Consider the following 19403-nt stretch of genomic DNA (forward strand, 5'->3'; position numbering starts at 1 on the left):
ACCAATAGAGGATAAAAAACTTGTTTATAAAAAAAAAATAAAGCAATACATTGAGTTGAAAATTAAGCTCTGGGTGAAGTAATAGGAATTTATGCTTTCTAGAAGTAAATACAGTTTTGCAGTTGTGAGAAAAGAAACAATTTCTTCACTCAGTGTCAAAATGAATATTGGACATAAACAGCCTGCTGATATGGAAATGTAACAGTGCAGAGTCCATTAATAGTAAGGGGAGCCAAGAGGGCTGGATGGGAGATGGGGGTGGGAATCCTGTAGAAAATTTTGACTTTTCATCAACAAAACAAAACATTTTCAAACAGAAAATACCATCTATTTTATGTGGGAGGTTGCTGTGAAAAGTCTAAATGTTCTATGGAAAGTGGACATGTGGAAAAATTCACTTTGTTGAAAACCCAATTTTTTATTGAAAAACAGTTTTGACAGAAAAATTTTGGGCAGCCATAGGTGTCAGCCTTCAAGGTCAGAGTAACTAATAGGAAAGGCTAATCCACACACCCAACAGGTGGCACAGTGATGCTTGTCAGCCAAAGGGCGTCCTCCTTTGTTAGGAGGGCTGCTATTGGTCAATCCCAATGCCTCTTTGGAACACTAGGATTGGTCAGCAGATGGATCAGCACCCATAAAAGGCAGCACCAGACTGAAGTTGGCCTCTTACTGCTCAGCCCCCCTGGCACAGCAAACTAAGAACAAATAAAATTGCAGCCACTTGACCATATCTTAGATGTCTGTGTCTGTTCTCATTAGTACGGTCCTTCCCAATGGGAGGCGTAACAGCTAAATTGCTCTACAATGAAGAGTTATACTCCAGTAATTCTCCAATGATCCTTGTAAAATTAACAGATGACAGAAAAGTGTAAAACTGAAATTCATATTTCCTTATGATTTGATTACTGGTGACAGTTTCTTATTAACTTTCATGAAACTGAATTATAGCAGAGAACAGAAAATGTAAGAATAAGTTTTGCTGCTAAAGGAAGAAGCCATCAACTTTTGCATTCAGTGTCAACGAAACTTTCACAAGGTTGATCCTTAAGTTTTTTTGCTCCTTTTGTGGAGTTTTAATTCTATATGTATATTATGTATGTACATAAAATTCATTTTAGAAATGTTAATGTTTTTCCAAAAGTCATATTTCAAAAATAACACTGCATCTCAGCTCTGAATGTGCACCTTATGAACTGCAGGGCTAGATTTAAAAGAAAAAAGTCAAGCTCTAAGGACTGTAGATCAAAACTAGATCTCCTTCAAATGCACACATGGCCCAATACACAGTAGAAATGCCAAGTTTCTACTGTGTGAGTGAATGGAAGAGCAGATTCAGACCACTTAGGGGGCTCCAAAACTTGCTGCATGCACAGTGGCATTCTCCATTGGACCATATAGAAAGGGAAGGAGAAAAGTTGCTGGGGTTTGGCCAGTGGGTCTATGCAGGGAGGGTGCAAGGCTGTTTTGCGCCCTAGGCGAAACTTCCACCTTGCGCCCCCCCCCCAGCCCTGTGGCAGCTCTCCGCCCTAAGACAGCCCCCCGTGGCAGCTGCCCTCCCCCTGCGGCAGCTCCCCCCGGCCCGGAGAGCCGTGCGGCAGCTCCCCGCCCCAGCTCACCTCTGCTCCGCCTCCTCCCCGAGCACGCCCTCGCTGCTCCACTTCTCCCGCCTCCCAGGCTTGCAGCACCAATCAGCTGTTTGGCGCCGCAAGCCTGGGAGGGAGAGAAGCAGAAGCCCCCCCACCACTTACATGCTGCAGGCAGCCCTCCCCACGCTCCCCTGCCCCAGTTCCCTCCGTCTAAATGCCGACGACGACCAGGGTGGCCGAAGATCTGGCCGCCGCCGAAGGACCCGAAATGCCACCCCCCAAATGCTAGCGCCCTAGGCGACAGCCTAGGTCGCCTAATGGGTTGCACCGGCCCTGGGTCTATGCACAGCTCAGATCTGCTAGTCCAAAGTCCCCCATTAGCTGACACAGTGAACCATGCCTGTACTTGCATTCATAATGCAGGTGGCCTGTGCCCTAGTTCCAGGACGAGTATGAGGACTCTATCTGGCAACCATTTGTAAATGAACCATGCAAAGCCTTGATACTTTGGCTCTTTATAGGGGAAGCAGGGCTGGCTCCAGGCACCAGCTGGTGCTTGGGGGCGGCGGGTCCCTCAGTCCCTCTCGGAGGGAAGGACCGGCCGCCGAATTGCCGCCGAAGAATGAAGCGGCGCAGAAAAGCAGCCGCCGAAGTGCCGCCGATCGCAGCTTTTTTTTTTTTTTCCTTCACTGCTTGGAGCGGCAAAAAAGCTAGAGCCGGCCCTGAGGGGAAGCCAGGATCTCACCCCTCAGGCTAAATCCTAACACCTTCCATGGACTTGGAAGGCCTGAACATAGCAGAACTACTGAAGATCTGCTGGTTCATGGGGACAACCTGCAGTGAAGCTGTACTGAGGGCAGGGCTGAGCAGAGGATGGAGATTCTATTTCACAAAGGATTTCAAGATTTTGAAAACTGGTTTTGTTCCAAATTGGAATGAAACCCAGCAACTTCTACATTCTCAGCTAAAGGAAGTTACAAAAGAAAAAAGTTTGAATTGATGGAAACATTTTGCTTAGTCACAATCATTATTTCAATTTTGACTTTTTAAATGATATATTATAATACAGAATTTAAAAAATTCAAAATGAAGCATTGCTTCATAATAAAAATCAAAGTGTTTCATTCCAAAAATATTAAAACTTTTTATCTCCTAAGTGAAATTTCACTGAAACCAGCACAAATGTGTTTCAGTTTCAACAGCACTGCATTCACTGATGGAAAATGGTTCCATCAAAGTTTTCCCAACCAGTTCAAAATGGGGGATTCCACATCTGTTACTCTCTGAGTAGCATTATTCCATGGCGTTACTATTGCAGTAGAGGGCAGAGGTTCTGGAACAATTTGTATAGTGGGGGCGCTGAGAGCCATTGAACCAAACTGTAAACCCTGGATATGATGGAAACCACTTCAAGCCAGGGGGTGCGACAGCACCCCCAGCACCCCTAGTTCCAGCACCTATGGCAGAGGGGGAAGGACAGTCTGGGGTGTGGCATTGGTTCCACAACTCTGCCAATCCACAGAACACACCTATATGCTTGCATAAAGGGGAGCTATAGAAACTGCAGAGGGACTGTACGGATGCTCTTCTTCAAGTGTGGGAAGATTCCAAGGTCCCCACAGAGAACTGTAGCATAATGCCTGTCTACAAGGCTTGATCTGCACTACAAACTTAGGCAGGTATAACTACATCTCTTAGGGGTATGGAAAATCCACACCCCTGAGCAACATAGTATACCAACCTACCCCCAGTATAGACAGTGCTATGATGACAGGAAGGCTTCTCCCGTCGACATAGCTGCTGCCTCTCGGGGAGGTGGAGGACCTGTGTTGATGGGAGAAGCTCTCCTGTGCAGCTGTGCCACTGCAGCACTGTAAGTATAGACAAGCCCCAAGACTTCTTGCCTTAGTTCAGTGTATCTAACATTAGAGAACAAAGATGTGAATAAAAGTAAGGGCCATACCCGAACCTCGACTTTTGCGAAGAAAAACCCATTGACTTTCTGATTTCAGAGTAGCAGCCGTGTTAGTCTGTATCCGCAAAAAGAAGAACAGGAGTACTTGTGGCACCTTAGAGACTAACAAATTTATTAGAGCATAAGCTTTCGTGGACTACAGCCCACGTGGGTGTAGCCCACGAAAGCTTATGCTCTAATAAATTTGTTAGTCTCTAAGGTGCCACAAGTACTTCTGTTCTTCTTTTGACTTTCTGATGTTTCTGTCCTAGTTTTGTAGACAGTAGTGCTCTATACAATCAATAAGACCAAATTATGGAATAAGTTCATTTTCAGACACTGAGGTCATTATTTCTAGGCCCACCATTGTGAATACAGTATTCTTATCATGATTGTAGGCTTTATTTTCATACTCTTAAAATTACTGTGGAAAACATGCTTATTTGGTAGGTTTGTAGAACTTTCTGCATGAGATTTGTTCATTACATCAAGCTTATTACATAGCCATGATGTCAAAAATGAATGCAAGTAATCTATGAACTATTATTATGTCTATAGCTGTCCACATAGGATGATATGTGTATTATAACTAAACTAATCTTATGTGAACCTGAACTGAATGTAAACTTTAAGTGAATCACGTATGGCAACAGTCAGATTTAGCCTTTTATTTTCATATAGTACAATAATTTAGGAATTAAAATATAAATATCACAGAAATAAAATTATCATTTATTTTGCCTTCTACCCGTTAAGCTCATTCGAACAAGTACAATGTGCAATTAGGCAGTAAGTTATTGTAAATCTGCTATTTACAGGGTAGTATTTGTGGCTATTGTTATAAAATGTATATTTTTGTCTGTGTCAGAAATATTATATTAAAACTCTATACCTAGCAAGTCAAACGAGAACCATACTATAGATGTCTATGTTTTAACTGCATCAGTACTGTATTAAATAGTGCCCAGGTAATTCAGGAAAATATTGTCTAGTTTTGGCTCTGTTTTTGTCCATCTATTAAAAACAAATATAAATTTATTTTATTATCAAGCAGAGTAAATTGTGTTTGGTTTATATACACCATATAGTACCACAGAAATAAATCGTCCTACAACTGGAACACTCATAAAGACCCAGGCAATCTTCTGATCCTCACTTTATTTCACTTTACTTTGGCAGGGCCAGATTAAGGCATATGCACTATAAACCCAGGCCTAGGGCTCTGGTTCCTGCAGTCATGGGGTTACACCAGAATCTAATCTTTCATTTTTTAAGTAGCTTTCGATTCCTTGTGGTTGTGAAGGAAAGCTTGAAAACATGAACCCGATGAGGGTAACTAATGCCGTGTTATCTGCCTGATTCTGCAGACAGCCTGCAACCACAGCTCTGAAACATGTGACCTGCCCCATTCATCATAACGCAGTGTTAATTCCCAGAGCCATTGCTTTGAGGGGCCCTGCCAGCACCACTTCATCAGAAGACTCTGTGTGTAGCAGGAAGAGAAGAGTGCAGTGGGCTTGGCCTTCTCATCCAAGCAGAACTTCACTCTGCAACTGCTAGAAAAAGTATTAGGTGATCCTCCCGCTGCTGTCTCCCTTGCTCTAGAGGATGAGATGTCACTGCGACTGTCCCTGCTGTTGGCAGAGGGCAAAGGGGGTAACTCATGCCACTGTTCTGCCTCATTGAGAGAGGGACAGGCCAGCCACTGTCACACCGTGTGGCAAGTGGAGCCACAGCATGGGAGGTGGAGCCACTGGAGTGCAGTGGGTCATGTTGTGTGCCTAGATGCCTGGATTACCTACATCCAGTCCTGGTAATCTGGAATCTGAGTCTGCTGTCCTTACGCTGGAATCAGTGAGAAATTTGCCTAAGCAAGGACTGCAGGATTGGGCCCCATTTGTGGAAAGGTGAGCAAAAAGCCCGACAGTCTGAATGAAGTGGAAATACAAAGTATTCTGTTGGGGTTCTTTTGTTTTTTAAAAGGAGGGTGGGGGGATTAAAATTGTTTCATCTTTTTTTTTTCAGCTTTACAAAGGTAGGTAGCAATAGTATCTCCATTTTACACATGAAGACACTAAATGGTAGAGGGTCGGATTTTCAATAGCATTTAGGCACCTCTTACACCCTTGGAAATCAATGGGAGTTAGGCACTTAAACTGCTTCGGCACTTCTAAAAATCCCACTAATTCCTATTGATTTCAAGGGGCATTAGGGACCTAACCTGCTTAGGCACTTCTGAAAATCCCAGTAGGCACCTATCTGCATCTCTAGGCACCTTTGAAAATGTGGTCCAGAGACACTGAGACTAAGATTAAGTCACTGATTTGTTCATCCAGCTTTTGGAAAATGTACAGGGTGCATCTGGATCACAGGCTGAAACAACTGGCTAGGATTACAAGAATGTTGGTACCCTGTATATATATTTCAATAATACAAACAATTAATTCAACCTACCGAGACAGAAATAGGAGAAAACATAAACAAGAGACTGTGATGTGCTTTTTTTTTAAAGAAAGATCTCTTTTGATGTTTTATATATATAGTAGGTAAAATGTGATATAGATGCCAGTCAGATAGGCAGCAGCCATAAGAAAATTCCCAGAGACTCTCTATAGGAAAAACTTTGAAAATTATTTTTTACTGGCTAATTTGTAGTGATGTAAAAGTTTTTGGTGAATTTATTAGATTGTAGAATGGGTCTTATTGCACTACTGGTGATCCTAACAACTACTAAAAACAGAACGCACATGACAAACATGGGAAGACGTACCACATTCCCTGATAATTTGGCATACGCACAAACACAAACAAATATGAATACAAAAAAATGCACAAATTTTGCTGAAACCTCACAATCCAAATACCAGCATTCTCACTCCACTTCATGTATTTATGAAATTACATGGTCCAATCTACTGTAATATCTGAGGCCTCCCAAATACTTAAAATGGAAATGACCATAACAATATATCACTCTTTCTTGCTTCTCTGCCTGTAAAGACGTAGTTTAATGGTTGTTTGGGAACCTTGGTGTGTGCGTGAGAGAGAGTAAAGTGTGTGTGTGTGTGCACATGCACTTAAAGTCCAAAGGAAATGGTACTTTCTTGTTCTAACCTAGTGCATAGTGGAAAGGTTAGCACTGTCACGTGCTGTAATATAGAATGGCAAACAGTACTTAAATATCCTTTCATTTTTTTGAATGTAGTATGTGCAAATACTTTGATAGTGGATATAAAAACTGACAGTGGAGAGGCAAATTATTAAAAAAGAGGCATAACTTTTCATTTACATGTTTTTTAATCATTGAACATTTTAAAAAGTTGCTTTCCATCTTTTGTATGCAGCGAGCTGACTTTTTAAATAAACTATGAATCAGCTCTCTCTTAGAAAATTTCAGATTTCACAATTTCAAATCCAATACTAATCAACGTATAGGGATAATAACCCTACAAATACTGACTAGTACTTCCACTAAGAAAAGGAGTAAATTCAGGAGCAGCACAAAGTTTTAATCATGTGAATGTCTTTCTGTATATTGAGGGCTTGATTCTAATTTTCACAAAGGTAGATTTACATCATTCTGGCTGTGAAAAGGGGCGTTAACCTGTGTATAAATGAAACTAACACCAACAGAGAATCAGTTCCTGATTTATTATTTTTATTACTCTTTCAAAGTATAAATCAAAATACAGTGCAGGTTTCAATGATGTTGACGCATTAAAGTACATATCCTTCTTTGGAAATGGATTGGCACTTTTCACCCAACTATTAATAAAGTTTCCTTTAAGTAAAAGAAATTTGATATTCCCAGACAATTTGCTAATGAAATGTAATCAATAATTGTAGCAGTGCTTGGCACCATATTTTGTATTACTTAGCAGTTTGCATTCATCAATGGGCTAGGATGCCATTAGCGTGGTGATTTAAATTCAACTGAAACTCTAGATTAAGCTCAGGTCACTCAAAAGAGTGGGGCAACATTGTTACCCCCTAATATTCTGCTATCATGATCCCCATCAATGTGACCTGGGAACAATACAGGGCCTGCATTAGTATCTTTGGTTGATGATATTGTTCTGATGCTGGACACTGGTCTAGTGTCCCAGTTGTATTAGATCTGTCAGCAGCCTTTCATAATAGTGACTCCAAAGCGGTGTTGACTCTCCTGTGACATTGGGCAGGGGTGAATGTAGGGGTGTACATTAGTGTCCCATTCCTCCTTTTCTGGAAAATTATATAGGATGGTGCTGAGTGGCTGTTCATTCACTCTAAGTATCTGCTCATGCATGGGTCCCTGGGTTTCCATCCCCTCCTGTTCAACTTATTTGCCTCTTGTTGAACTGGAGGGGATGACAGAATGGAAAGGTTATAAGGTGTTTCGTACAGTAACTCCTCACTTAAAGTCGTCCCGGTTAATGTTGTTTCGTTGTTACGTTGCTGATCAATTAAGGAACATGCTCATTTAAAGTTGTGCAATGCTCCCTTCTAATGTCATTTGGCAGCTGCCTGCTTTGTCCACTGCTTGCAGAAGAGCAGCCCGTTGCAGCTAGCTGGTGGGGGCTTGGAACCAGGATGGACCAGCAGCCCCCCTATCAGCTCCCCCTATCAGCTCCCCACTCCCCTAAGTTCCCTGTGCAGCAGCTGCCAGCAGGCTAGCAATTGCCGGCAGTTCAGCTGTCCCTCCCCCCACTGCCATTTGCTGCTCCTGCCCTCTGCCTTGGAGCTGCTCCCAGAGACTCCTTCTTGCTGTGCAAGGAGGAAAGGGGGGGGCTAATGTCAGGGTGTCCCCCTCCCCCCTGCTCCTGCACCCTGCTTACCCCTTCTCCATATATAGAGGACATGGACGGAGAGAGACATAGAGAGCTTGGGGCAGCAGCTGCTGTCTCAACTTCCTAATCCACTTAAAAAGACAATGGATTTAAGAGTGGGTCAGCTTACTTAAAGGGGCAGTGTGCATCTCTCTCTCTCTCCCACACATAAGATGTGTCTCTGTCTCTGTCTGCTGTGCTGTCTCCTCTCCCTCGTGTTCGTGCTGCCTTGTGTGAGAGGCTACATTATCAACAATGGGTTAACCCTTGAGGGCTCAGCCGAGTGCTAGTTCATCATTTAGCAGCAAGACATTCCCTGGGAAATATCCCTCCCTCTTCCACCCTCTGACTTCACCACCTCAACCAAGCTTCACAATCATCATAGCTGTGAACAGTATTAAATTGTTTGTTTAAGACATATACTGTGTGTATATCTATATAATATAGTTTTTTGTCTGGTGAAAAAAAATTCCCTGGAACCTAACCCCCCCCATTTACATTAATTCTTATGGGGAAATTGGATTTGCTTAACATCGTTTCACTTAAAGTCGCATTTTTCAGGAACATAACTACAATGTTAAGCGCGGAGTTACTGTACTGCATTGCTCTGAATATGCTGATAACACATAACTTTTTGCTTCCTTTTCAAAGATAGATGATATATAGCAGCTTCATTCTTTTTCAATGCCTAGCCAAGAAAAAGACTTGGATTTGAACTGTTTGACTCTCAATCAGAATATAAAGGATGTGTTATCAGAAAGAAGCAACTCCATCAGTTGGAGATGGTTGTTATTGCTCCATCTATTGGTGGAGTGTGTATACCCTTGCCAAAGCGGTTCATAATCTCAGAAGAGTTATGTCCCCGGCTGCTTTTGGATTCTTAAGAGCCTTGTCTAATCTAGGAAAAAAGCTGTTTAAAAAATGTGTTACAGACTCTCCACAGATGCAGTGCTATTGCCTGTGGGTTGGGTTTTATTTAATACTGAACAGATCCATAATGCACTCTTTTTATTATTTTTAGGTTTTGCACCCAGTAAATCAATACCTTGAAAATCCCCTCAGCATTCTAATTTACCCTTTCCCAACAAGCAGATTCCCATTCCAGCACTGATTAACTGCTGCTGATGTCACTGTAGTCATTAAGGCCCCAAAGTTATGCGTTATTACCATTTAAGAAATGCCCAGGCAGCAAGGCCTTTTGGAAAAGCTAAAACAGAGGGCTAAGAGGATAAAAATCCAAGGTCTAACAGCTAGATTTTTTCAATAATCTGAGAAAACTCAGAGCTGCTACAGCCTTTTGCAAGAGGGTACTGCTGGTGAAGCTAAACAGACCTCTTCTTTTTCCCTGTCTGTGAATGATTTAAAATTAAATTAATATCATATTGATTTCTTTTCATTTAAGTGATAACGTGAAGAAGTGAGGCTGATGTTTACAATCTATGCTCATGCTTTCAAGTTAGTGAAATAGAAGCTGTGCTGAAAGAGGCAGCAAATAAAAAGAACTGAAACCAAATAGTGTGTTTATAAGGACCCTTGACCACAGAGTGGAATAATCAGAAAGGTAATTGTTTGATTAATAATGTACAGACTAAGTTTATCCATACATACCAAGATCCCACCATTATTGTTAAAACAAGAACAGAAATGCCAAATGTATACAGCTGTTCTGGCCTGCTGGAGAAACAAGTTTAAAGAGCATCAGAGAATTTGGAGAGAGACTTTGTATAAATGAAGTGAACTTTAGCAACTTTGGACATTTCAGCAACTACTGTAACAGTGTTGATGGAGAAACTGCAACTTGAGCAAGCAAAATTGCAAAACCGGCCATGGGATGCACCACAGAGAGGCCCAGAGAAAGTGACTTGCAGTTGTAAGTTGCTGAAGAGAGTAAACCAATCCGGGTTCAAGGCATATCCTAAAATGATTGTACTAACAGCTCAGGCCTAGATTGTCATACATGGACCATTAGTGACGGCCAAACAGAAACAAAATGAGCATGCCTGGACCTGTTACGTTCTATAGGAAAGGATCTTTTATAAATTTGCTGATGTGATTTCATTGTCAAAAAAGGGGCTAGGGTGTTTCAGCTTGCACTGCTCACTGGTTTACCACTGTCATGCTATTTCCTGCTACATTCACATTAGTGTCCCATGACTTGAGGGACAGAGAAAAGATCTTTACTGAGACTGGAGAAACTGTCAATAAACAAATCACTTTCCAAGGCTGCCAGTCCCTTAACCTTCATGAGTAATATATATGTATAAAGAAATCTGAAAAGGGTGTCAGAACAAATAGTATCTAGAAAACGCTCAACTTAGCTTAGAAGACTTGGCAATGCGATTGTCGAATGCCTAGATTACAATCTAAAGACTATTTGAATGTTTTCATTACTCAGTTCAGAAATGCAAGCTAATGGTTTGCTCTTCCTAATTGTTAGATGCCAGAGCAATCCTGATGACAAATAGCAGGTATGTAATTAACTAAGGTACAAACTGCAATTCAATATTCAAAATAAAAGTCATGTTGGTAATATGCACTGAACCATAATAACAGATTTGATCAGTGCAGGGTATGTTATTTACCACAGCTTTGTAAGGGCATGGTCTGGAACCATTTTCATGCATCTCAAGGTACTGCACCATGTTTTGGTCTTTTAGGGTTACCATATTTGAACATTGAAAAAAGAGGACATTCCATGGGGCCCCGGCCCCGCCCCAACTCCGCCCCTTCCCCTCCCCCGGTCCCACCCCTTTCCCCACCCCCGGCCCCGCCCAACTCCGCCCCTTCCCTGTCCCCATTCCAACCCCTTCCCCAAAGTCTCCGCCCCCTCCCCTGAGCACCCCACATTCCCCCTCCTCCCTCCCAGCCACACGAAACAGCTGCACCAATTCTAAAGTCAGGCACTCCACTAGTATAGACTCCCATGACTTTAATGAAGCTGCTCAGTGGAGGATCTGCCCTGGCCCTCAGTTTTTGGGAGCAGTCAGGACACGCAGCTCACACTGTTCTGTTTCCCAGCTCCCCAGATGCCTTGGAGCACCCAGTTCTCCTCCCTGCCCGGTAAAATCCCGGACATTTTGAGCTATTTAATTCTTTAATTCTAAAACGTAATTCTTTATATGTAGTGAACTTTGTATTTTCGTTTTGGCATTGTGTTTGCTCCTAGGATCAGGGGCAGCCAGGGTCTCCACGTGCTTGGCCCGCCACAAGCCAAGCTCAGAGGCTCCCATTGGCTGGGAAAAGCTCCAATGGGAGCTGTCGGAGCCAGCCCCTGCAAGCCCTGCCCCCGCAGCTCTGATTGGGCAGGTATTTCGCAGTGATCCACCACACTGCTGTGTCTCATCACAAATGGGGAGCTGAGTGCCATACAGCACACCCCAGCCCCAGGAGCTCTGATCCACTTGCAGGCAAGGCAGCCCGATGCCCATCGCAGCCAGAGCTCTGATCCCTCTGCACACTCCTGCCTTTCTCACACTGCCCTCCCCTCCTCCCCCACCACAGTCAGTGCTTTTTGGCGACTCCCCGGAGCAGCTCCCCCAGCGCTGCCCCCCACCTGTGCAATCAGCGGCGCATGGTACTCCCAGCTTTGCTGCTCCCTGACTCTTCGGCTCTGTTTAAGAGCCAAGCTGCCCTAGTGCTACCGGCTTCAGGCACTTCTCCTACCTGGGCTCCACCTGAGCTGCTCCTCCCAGCTCAGACTGTAAGAGCCGAGCTGCTGGCTTCTGGCAGCCCTCCCCTACCTCAGGACCCAGAGCTGGCTGGACACGTCCCTTCCCCCGGCTCCAACTGAGCTGCTCGGCTCCGCCCCCTCAGACTTACAGAGCAGAGCTGCAGGAGCCAGCGTTACCGGCTTCAGGCAGCACCCCCCCTGCCTCGGGACCTTGCACCGTGGGAGCAGCTCAGCTGGAGCCGGGTAGGAGAAGTGCCTGGCTGGGGGCTCGGGGTCCGGAGGCGGGGGGGGGGGGGTGCTGCCTGAAGCCAGTAGCGCTTGCTCGGGCAGCTTGGCTCTGTAAATCTGAGAGAGGAGGAGTGGAGCAGAGCCACAGGGGGAGAGGAAGTGCCGGCCATTTTCCCGGACATGTGTGGCTTTTCAGCAATTCCCCCCGGACGGGGGTTTGATTGCTGAAAAGCCGGACATGTCCGGGAAAAAGAGGACGTATGGTAACCCTAGGTCTTTGAGGTAACAAGAATGAAAAATAAATTTTAAATTTAAAAAATCCCATTGTTCTTTACAAAGCATGTAACTGATTCTCAGAGAATTGGAGCAGGGCAGGAAATAATGATAGGCAGCAATAATAACCTGTTTTAGAACTAAATGAAGGCCCTGCCAGAAGTTTTGTATTTAGGAACAACGGTATTACTGTATTAAGGCATATGAGTAGCCCATCTAGTCTGTGCAGTATCCAGCAGTGGTCAGTACCAGGGTCTATGACTTGAGGCTTCAGAGGAAGGGTCAATCCTTGTCATGGTCAATCATTTAAGGTGTCAAGAAATTGCTTCTCTAAACCTTGCCCTTATGTGACATAAGCAGGTAGTTGGTAATGAGAGTTTGCAGTTAGGAGCAAAAAAAGATCAGAGTCACTCAGTAATGCAGCCTGGATTAGCATGGATGAGGTAAAGAGAACTGCAGCAGGAAAGGAAACCTGTTGGCTCAGCCAGGTTCTGACACTGAAGCTTGAAGTGACTGTCTCCATCTTTTCCACAAAAAGGCAACTCCGAGTCTCCAGTTCCAGCTTTCACAATGCTGCCTGATGGGCCATGTGAAGAATCTCTCACTAATCCTCCTTGTCCAAAGTCTGCTGCAGATTTTCTTTGAGAGTGTCTTCCTGTGAATCCTCCTGTTCTCTTATTAAACTATCAAGTGGCTCAGGTTTGGATACAATGATATTTCTCTCACATCTGAACAAAGAGGGCTGATGAAGGAGGATGGGGGTCACAGACTTCTTCCAACCTCATTGTAGGAATACTAGGGTTACCATACGTCCTCTTTTTCCCGGACATGTCCGACTTTTCGGCACTCAAACCCCCGTCCGGGGGGAATTGCCAAAAAGCCGAACATGTCCGGGAAAATGGCGGCTCTGCTCCTCCCCTGACTCTTCAGCTCTGTTTAAGAGCCGGGCTGCCTGAGCGCTACCGGCTTCAGGCAGCCCCCATGCCTCCGGACCCTGCGCCGCCAGAGCCCAGGAGGGGAAGTGCCCGGCTGGGGGCGCAGGGTCTGGAGGCAAGGGGGCTGCCTGAAGCCCAAGCGCTACCGGCTTCACGGTTTGCCGGGCAGCCTCCAGACCCTGCGCCCCCGGCTGGGCGCTTCCCCTCCCAGGCTCCAACTGCGCTGGGGAAGCGCCGGCTGGGGGCGCAGGGTCTGGGGGCTGCCCGGCAAACCGTGAAGCCGGTAGTGCTCAGGCAGCCCTTTCCGCGTGGCTGGGAGTGGGAGGGAGGAGAGGGCGGAGTTAGGGCAGGGAAGGGGCGGAGTTGGGGCGGGGGGTAGGGGTGGGGAAATGGGCGGGGCCAGGGCCCGTGGAGGGTCCTCTTTTTTTATTTGTTAGATATGGTAACCCTAGGAATACTGCTTCCTGTAGCTAAAGACAGGAATTAATATTAAGACTCCAATCACATCTATATTTTTATAGCAGTGAACAATGCATAAGACTATTGTTTCTAGTGTACTTTGAATTTTTCTATAGCTTGCATATTTTGCTCCTTATGCATATCAAATATAGATAATTAATTATTATTATTATTTATTAGTAATTTATTACTAAAATGCCCAAAGGACAAATGATTAGAGCCCCATTGTGTTAGGTGCTGTGCAAACACCTGCTCCAAAGAGTGTTCAGTCTAACAACACAAGGCATGAGTGAGTTTACCATGCAGAGAGATGGATGAATCAGCAAGAGGAGAGGTAGCAGTGGTAGAACCATGCATTCAACTACAATCGCATGCACACTTCTTTTGGGTTCTGAATCACTCACATCTTTGTTTTTAAAATCAAGTAATAAATCTCAGCTATCTTCACTTGACCCTAAATTGCCCACAGCCCTGCACCTTGTGATGTAATTTCCACCTCTGTATTGTAAAATGGTTGTTCAGTGCTACCATTCTGATTTCGTAGCATCTTCTATTAACAGTGAATACCAACTGTGCACAGGCGTAAATGACTGGAGCGTCAAGTCCAGAGCATTGTAAGTCTAAGCCTTGTTGTCCAGTGGACAGGGCACTGGCCTGGAAGGGGCTGGATGGGTGTCAGAGAACTGGATTCTATTTATGGATCTACTACCGACCAGAGTTTGACCTTGGCCAAATTACTTCACCTTTCCATGCCTCGGTTCCCCTCTCACCTTGTTTGACATGTATAATTAGATTATAAGCTCTTCCGAGCAGTGGCTGTCTCTTACTGTGTGTCTGTACAGTGCTTAGTACAAGGAGACTTAAACTTGCTTGGGGCATGTAGGTGCTACTGTAACATAAATAATAAATAATACCAGGAAGGTCAGTCATTACATCAAGGGACTTCTGCAATCACGGGCAGTTGCTTCCCCAGTACAATGCCACAAATAACATTAATTCCAATTACTGCTGTTCTTTGTCTCTCTTGTGCTATATGTAATGCCTGACGTTTTAAATTAGCTTTTTTTGAATGCAATGACATATTAGTAATTAAGCATGCCTCGGAATTTCCTACAGCACAGATCTTCATTCAAATAACATGATTTGTGAGACTGCTATGCAAAGACAACCCCTCATAGTCAGACATTGGATTTAGCAGGAGATTCACCATCTTTATAGCATTGTTAATTTGATAAAATAGGATTTTTGTTTAAGAACAACATTTGCCCTGTATGGACGTTGCAGACCCTCTCTAGTATTTGATAAGCAAATGATAAGCATCATAATTTCTTATAACTTCAGTGCTATGCCTGTATGTCTCACACTATCCCAACTTCAATAATGGCCTTTGAAGCCTGTAGGCTTAGCAGGTAATGCACTGTCAGTTCTTTATGCATTCTGTTATTGGTTTCTATAATTTACCTGCATTTTCATTAGCTGAGCTCCAGGGCTTTTACTGTGCACTTCTAATCTTGCAAATAGTTGAGCTTCATTGCCTTTGCTTTGGGAATGAAGAAATATTCTTTTAAAAATACTATTGACCTTTCTTTCTGAAGCATGTTGCTAAAGAAACACAGGAGTAGCAGGCACCTCGCCCATTCAGCTGATGTCACTGCTGGTAAATAAGGGCTGCCTGTAGAGAGCAGAGGGATGGCAAAGGGCTGTGCACAAACCGTTTGTTCTGTTGGAATTCACAAAGGTCCATGGCCAAAATGAGTTTTGGTTTGTGTGTCAGCTTTGAACAAACCTCAACACCAGGCAGAACTGAAACTCCAGTTTGGAATGGCTTTTTTGCCAGTCTGTATGGCCCCCTTCTGTATCAAACCACTAAAACTAATCCTGTGTTAGAAACCCGCCCTTTCTCTGGATCACACAGTGCAGCTTTTCCTCACAATGTTGGTCTTTTAGGCCCAGATCTAGGAAGGCACTTATGCATTTGTGTAACTCAAAGCAAATGAGTAGCCCCTTTGAAGTCAATGGAACTATTCACACGCTTCGTTATACACCTGCTTAAGTGCCTTTCTGAATCAGGGCCTTAGACTGTGAACTTTTCAGAACAGGAATTGTCTTTCTATTGGTCTCCCATACTGAGCCAACTTATCATTTTGTTTACAAAGAACAAATACATATAATATTTTACACATGGTTCTCATGATAACAGCCCATCTGGCTAAAATTTATTGCAAATTCATCAACTTTGTAAAGCTTGGCTTGAGTTTTGGATATATATGGCAATAAAATCCCCAAACAGGACAAACTGTTCTAACACAGGGGCAGAGCAATGGGAAATTAAACCAAAGGAACAAAATCTCTGCTTACACTTAGAGCTGTAAATGTAATACCTATATATATAAATGTATCTGTAGTTATTGAATGTGTGTGCGCGCACGTGCACACACACAACATAGTATCAAGTTTTCAAGTTTTTTTGCAAAAAAATTCATAGAAATTTTGAACATGAAAGATTTTGACCTACTGTAATAATTACATTCAAGTACTTCGATGAATTCATGAATATATAGTAAATGGATGAGAATGGTCTGTAAATGAAGGAGATGTCAATATCTGGTGGCAACAGAAGGCTGTCTGGAGTGGACTTTCTTGTGGGACACTGTTGTTGATGCCCCGGATCCCTTCCCTTTGGGGAAGCATTAGGAAGGAGAGGTCATTCTACTGGTGCTTCTACCTGACCTAGTGCGTGGCTAACACTCACTCTGACTAAACCAGATCAAGGAGAGAAAGGTCAGGCTGGTGAAAGCTAGATCATCCCTTTTCATTTTGTTAATGCAAACAATGTGTCCCTGGTTCCTGGAAAAGGTTGGAGAACACTTGTTTGTGTGTGTATCATGCTCCTTTCTTATTTTTATTCCCCTCTCTCTATTTCTCTTAATTTGGCTCCTTCTGGATGCAGTATAGTGAGCAACAGATTACAGAATTGCTTAATCAGGGCAAGGACTAAGTCAGACCCAGTGTAGCAATGATGTGTTCCTCAGTCTGTAAGCTAGAGGCCCAGTGGATTACAAGGTTTCTTCGAGTGCAGTATCCCCAAACTTAAAGCCCAGCCTTGTGCTCCCTAAAATTCTGACTGATCAGACCTTTGTGATTATGAGAGGCTGGCAGTTCACAGGCCGAACCTATTTTGCAAACCCCAGCAGGGGAGAGGAAGAAATAATACCAGTGTTTCATCCAGTCCCATGACTGGTGAAGACATGCCAGCAGGGCCAGCTCTAGGCACCAGCAAAACAAGCTGGTGCTTGGGGTGGCACATTTTTAGGGGCGGCATTCTGGCGCGGGCCATGCCACCCCTAAAAATGTGCCCTGGCCGCCCTAACTCACCTCCGCTGCTGCCGCTCGAGCGCCGCTGCTCGCCCTCCCTCCCAGGCTCTCAAACCCGGGAGGGAGGGGGAGATCCCGAGCGGTGTGGCGCGCGAAACAGCTGATTCGAGCGGCGCGGCTGCTCAGGATCTCCCCCTCCCTCCTGGGTTTGAGAGCCTGGGAGGGAGGGGGAGACCCCGAGTGGCCGCGGCGCACGCGCTGCTTCTCCCTCTTCCTCCCTCCCTCCTAGGCTTGAGAGCCTTGGGGGAGGAGGCAGGGCTGGGGATTTGGGGAAGGGGCAGAGTTGAGGCGGGGCCGGGGGTGGGGTAAGAAAAAAACGGGGGGGGGGAGGGCAGCCAAAATTGGTTTTGCTTGGGGCGGCAAAAATCCTAGAGCCGGCCCTGCATGCCAGTTGCTAAATTGGGGCCCAATCTTGCAAGATGCTAAGCATTGTTGGGGTTCCCCCAAGACTCTTCCATTCTGTTCTCCAAGAACTCAGTTCGACCCCCGTCTTGTCACTCAGGTTCCTTTGTTTGGCAAACCACAAAGCTACACTGAGTTGATCAGCCTCAAGCATATGGGATGGATATAGGGCGTACTACACGTCCAAAGTTACACGGCAAACCTCTTCCTTTATATACAGTTACACATCACAATGAATTTACTATACATTGCATTACTCATTTTGGGATTGGCTTGGTTACTTTGTAGGACCCAATCCCTGTATAGCATGCTCTGTCCATGCACTGTTCACTCCTGATTCACTCCTTACCTCCTTTTACATTCCAGATTTATCTTATCCATTGTTATCTGGTCCATTGTAAGTGGTTCCATGAGTGTTCCCCCTTATTTTAGCACAGACATTCTGTGTCCAGCCTGCTGATCCATTTACCTCCTTAATCCTGTCTCCCAAGAAATGAGGCCTCACCCATGTCCAGTTAATCATATTAAGCCAGTCCTACTAGTATAACTTTAGGCGTGAAATTGTCACCTAGGCGTGACAATTTCAGTCTTGAACTCTAGCACTTATTATGTGGCTCGGGCAGATACATTATTAGTACACCTCTACCCCAGTATAACGCGACCCAATATAACACAAATTCGGATATAACACGGTAAAGCAGCGCTCCGGGGAGGCGGGGCTGCACACTCCAGTGGATCAAAGCAAGTTCAATACAACATGGTTTCACCTATAACGCGGTAAGATTTTTTGGCTCCTGAGGACAGCGTTATATCAGGGTAGAGGTGTATTATCCTGAACTGTGAGCATGATCAGCCTTATAGAGCTCCTGTATCAAAAAGCCTTCTATAATACTGAAAAGATACTAAAATGCAGGCAGGAATATATTTCATATACTGCATAATGTGATACAAAAGTGATTGCAGTGAACAGATGTTGTATTTGGCCATATATAAGGATATTATTACAATACTTGATGTCGTTCTTGCCCATTTTCCTTCATCTTCTTATGTACTTTTAAACACTGATCTACATTTTTGACTTATTTTAACAAAAAATTCTTCGAGCATGAGCGTGTTGCTGGCTGGTTGTTACTCTCCAAATGTCCGTCAGTAGATTAAATATTTTGAAAGTCAATCATTTCCAGTAGCCATCAAGTGAAACTGAAAGGTAGAGGGAAATATAAGTCATCTCCATCAATTCTGATCTTGTTGCAGTCAAAATCTCAAATGCAAGGTCAACGCTGAGAGGAAAATGAGACATATCATATACTGAAGGTCTCATTTTCAATAAATAAAATTCCCAGCTGTATATTGGTGCCTTCTCAATGTACCTTGAATGGCAGAACATTTTAAATTGCTACCACCAACACTTCAGGAGATTTTTCTTTGGTTATCAGTTTTCTTTCCCCAGTGTCTTACTGTAAGCCAATTGTGTCTGATGTTCATGTTTTGTATAGATCTAACATATAAATCAAGATTTTTCCTACAAAGTAGTCACAAAATAATCCATTACACCTTCTAAAACAAATCACAGTAATTTACCATTTGAGGTATAATTCATAAAATTAAAATGAACAAGGTGCAACAACCTTATATAAATGAAGAAGTGTAGAATATCTTTTCTGCAGTGTATTTGCTATTTTTGTAAAGCATCGCAACTATGGCTATATA

This window comes from Malaclemys terrapin, chromosome 1 (genome assembly GCF_027887155.1).
Source record: "Malaclemys terrapin pileata isolate rMalTer1 chromosome 1, rMalTer1.hap1, whole genome shotgun sequence".
In the NCBI taxonomy this organism is placed as follows: Eukaryota; Metazoa; Chordata; order Testudines; family Emydidae; genus Malaclemys; species Malaclemys terrapin.